General features: G+C 45.6%; 1 pseudogene; it reads left to right on the top strand.

The window, feature by feature from the left end:
* Positions 1 to 3,944, top strand: part of LOC102850436 — a 64,458-nt pseudogene extending 60,514 nt beyond the window's left edge.
* The last annotated feature ends 323 nt before the right edge of the window (positions 3,945 to 4,267 follow it).

The raw sequence follows: 4,267 nt of genomic DNA, 5'->3' as shown, positions 1-4,267 counted from the left end.
TCCTGATGGTGAGTTTGTTTGGAGCTATCAAGTTGACAATGACTCATGGTGACCATAGAGAACAACAGATCTGAACTGTGCTCTGTCCTGTGGCAACCTCTTCTGTTCATTTCAAGGCCATGGTTCCAGTTACTGTGTCAGTCCATCTTTTTAAGGGTCTTCTTCTCTTTTCCTGAACTCCCACCTTTACCAGCATTATATCTTTTTCCAAAGATGGTCTGTCCTGGCTGCATGCCTGAAGTATAGGAGATAAAGTTTCACCGCCATTGCTTCTAAGGGACAACCTGGTTGAACTTCCTCCAAGACAAACTTGTTTGTTCTCTTGGCAGACGATAGATATTCAATATGCCTCTTTATAATAGCTTTCCCCTTTTCCAGGACAGCAGTATTAGAATCTTGAGTTTGAAATACTACACATGTCATTTCTTTAAGAAGAATCAGCACAGAGCTGGTTGTGATGAGGCAGAGGTTATGGGTGTCGCATCCATGCATCCCGTCTACTCCATCGCCACTCACACCAACTCATGCCCCCCTCTTGTCTTTGGGTTCCATAATTCCCTGCAATGTCTCACAGAACTCACACACTGTACATACAGTTAAGTGATCGATAGAGGAAATAACAGGGTACAAGCTGGGCTCAAGAGCAACTTGAAAGTAACAGGAACAGCTCAGGAGACAGGAGATTGTCACTCTGCACACTTCCAACCAGACAGCCCTCAGCAACTCCACTGTCTACAGACAGACCCTTCTCTCTGCTTCTTGTCACAGGGTTTCTGGAACTCTTTAACTTTCATGCCATCTTCAGTGTTATAACTCCTTCTTATCTCCACATCGTTCTTTTAAAAAGCCTCTCTGGGTAAGCTGCTAATATGGAAAATTCCAATAATTTTGAGGTATCTAGCACATCCATAAGATGACAGAGTAGCCAATTCCCTCAGCCGACCAAAAATCACTCACTTTACAAAGTATTTGACCAGTCTCTCAAAGAATAGTGAACACATCAATTGCATAATAAATGAGCTATTTCTTGCAACAATGGTGTCAACAAATTATCTGAGGATTAAGTGCAAACCCAAAGCCAGAAACCAAGCCAACGCAAGCCCCTGCCATTGAGTAGGTTCCATCTCATGGTGCCCCTCAGCAGGCTTGCCAGGCTGTAAGTCTTTCTGGGAGGAGATAGCCCATCTTTCTCCCAAGGAGCAACTTGTGGGTCTGAACTGCTGACCTTTTGGTTAATAACTCAACATACAATCCATACTCTACTAGGGCTCTGTAGTAAAAGAGAAATACTGTCTTGTAAGCACAAAATCTTATGAGTCCTCTTTTCTTTATAAGATTAGGATGTCAATGTGTCTTTTTGAGCTCTGGTGGCCTAGTGACAGGAAGCTGCACTGCAATCCCAAAGGCATGTGGTTGGAGGCCACCAGCCACTTCACGGGAGAAGGACGGGCAATCCTCTCCTGTGTGATTAGCTGCCTCTGAGAACCCACTGGAGGGTCAGCTATTGGTTGGTTCCAACTCGACAGTATACAACATAGAAACAAGCACAAAATCTTATGTGTTGTTGCTGTTGTTATGTGCCGTCAAGTCGTTTGCGACTCATAGCGACCCTATGCACAACAGCCCTAAACCCTGCTCTATCCTGCGCCAACCACACTGCCTCTGACACACCCATCCCGATTACCCCAGTCACCGAATCAATCCATCTCATAGAGGGTCTTCCCCTCCTGCGCTGTCCCTCCACCCTCCCAAGCATGATGTCCCTCTCCAAGGACCCGTCCCTCCTGGCAACATGTCCAAAGTATGTCAGACGAAGCCCCAGAATCCTTGCCTCCAAGGAGTAGCTTGGTTTAATCCTCTCCAAGATGAATCTGTTTGTTTTTCTGGCATTCCATGGTACGTCCTCTTTTATTTATAAGAGTAGGACTTCAGAGGAGATCTGATGGCCTAGTGGCAAGAAGCTGCACTGCAATCCTGAAGGTGCATGGTTCAAATCCACCAGATCCTGTGCCAGTCAGATCTGATTTGAGGTACACAACAAAAAGGAAAAAACAAAACAATGGGACAAAAAAATTGGGACTTCATTGTGTCTTTTGGGGGCATATAACTTCTATCCACGAGTTCAAGACTAGGTAGAACCAAAGAGGAAACAGGTTGCTGGTCATTCACACAGAAATGTGACTAAACAGACAGTTACACCTTTCCTATTGGCGAAAGATGAGTATTTTTCTTTCTCTCTAGAGTCAGAATGATTTTTTCTCCCCACAATAAATTTCCTGCTGGGAGAGTCTTCGTGCTGAATATAGGAGCAGAACAAAACCATTTAGGCCATTTAAAGAATGCAATATGCTTGTTACAGTAAAAGTCTATGAACCAGCGAATGATTTGCGATTTAGAAAGATATGCCTGTTTGGACACCAACATTCTCAAGTTCAGAGTTTCTTTGGCCTAAGGCTGCTGTTCTTGTTTTAGGAACTCTCAGTCCATCAAATGAGTGCTTAAGAAAATAAAATAAGGTGGGTTCTCTTACACTGACTGCCTAAGAGTTGCACAGTAAGAAGTATCAATCTCCCTCTTCTTCTCCACCTTCTCCTCAGAACTGTGAAGCAGTGGCCATGCGTGTGTGCATCTTCCCCCCACACTGGCCAGGCTGGTGTCCAGGCTGGCAGTGCCTGCTGGGAGCTCTACTGTCTGGAGTACTGATGGCCAGATGTAAGTGACAAGACCACCAGGGGAAGAGATGACTCCTTCAACACCTTCATCAGTGACACTGGTGCTGGCAAGCGTATGCCCTGGGCTGTGTTTGTAGACCCAGAACCCACAGCCATTGATAAAATTCACACTGGCACCTGCTGCCAGCTCTTCCACTTCGAGCAGCTCATCACAGGACAGGAAGATGCTGCCTATAACTATGCCCATGGGCACTACGCCTTCAGCAAAGAGATCATTGACTTGGTTCTGGACTGGACTAGAAGGCTAGCTGTCCAATGCACAGGTCTCCAGGGCTTCTTGGTTTCCCACAGCTTTGGTGGGGGAACCGGTTCTAGCTTCCCATCCCTGCTGATAGAGCCCCTCTCTGTTGATTATGGCAAGAAGTCCAGACTGGAGTTCTCCATTTTCCCAGCCCCCCAGGTTTCCACAGCTGTGGTTGAGCCCTAAAACTCCATTCTCACCACCTACACCACCCTGGAGGACTTAGATTGTGCCTTCATGGTAGACAATGAGGCCATCATCTCTGACATGTGCCGCAGAAACCTTGATATTGAACGCCCAACCTACACTGACCTTAACCACCTTATTTGTCAGAATGTGTCCTCCATCACTGCTTCCCTCAGGTTTGATGGTGCCCTGAATGTCGATCTGACAGAAGTCCAGACCAACCTGGTGCCCTATCTCCACACCCACTTCTCTCTGGCCACTTATGCTCTTTTTTTTTCTGCTGAGAAAGCTTGCCATGAACAGCTTTCTGTAGCAGAGATTACCAGTGCTTGCTCTGAGCCAGCCAACCAGATGGTGAAATGTGACCCTCATCGGGGTAAATGCTTGGCTTTCTGCCTATTGTACCATGGTGATGTGGTTCCCAAAGATGTCAATGCTGCCATTGCCACCATCAAGATGAAACGTACCATCCAGTTTGTGGATTGGTGCCCCACTAGCTTCAAGGTTGGTATTAATAACCAGCCTCGCACTGTGGTGATCTGGCCAATATAGTGAGCTGTGTGCTTGCAGAGAAACACCACAGCCATTGCTGAGGCCTGGGCTCATCAGGACTACAAGTTGACCTGATGTATATCAAGTATTCCTGTGTTTATTGGTATGTGGGTAAGGGTATGGAGGAAGGAGAGTTTTCTGAGGCCCCTGAGGACATGACTGTCCTTGAGAAGGATTATGAGGAGGTGGGTGTGGATTCTGTTGAAGGAGAGTGTGAGAAAGGAGAGTATTAAAGTTAAAATGTCACAAATGTGCTGCTTTTATAGGGAAGCTTACTCTGTTTTAAACGTGGAAAGTTGTGGTCTGATCAGTTCATTCGTATGCAGCAGTGTATTCTTTCATACATAAACTGCTGACCTATGCTTTAAAACACAAATGCTTTGTCACAGACCCAAGCTGTCCATTTCTCAAATGGGTTTTAAAGAAAATATTCTCTGTCTTAAAAATAAAAAGAAAACAAACTTTGTTATTGCCTTTATGTGCAGTTGAATTGTCTACGATTCACAGTGACCCTGTGCACAATAGCTCTGAACCCTGCTCTATCCTGAACCAGTAT

Source organism: Elephantulus edwardii, unplaced genomic scaffold (genome assembly GCF_000299155.1).
Source record: "Elephantulus edwardii isolate Elephantulus edwardi_28Jun2011 unplaced genomic scaffold, EleEdw1.0 scaffold00060, whole genome shotgun sequence".
NCBI lineage: Eukaryota > Metazoa > Chordata > Mammalia > Macroscelidea > Macroscelididae > Elephantulus > Elephantulus edwardii.
This window is presented reverse-complemented; position numbering and strand designations above follow the sequence as displayed.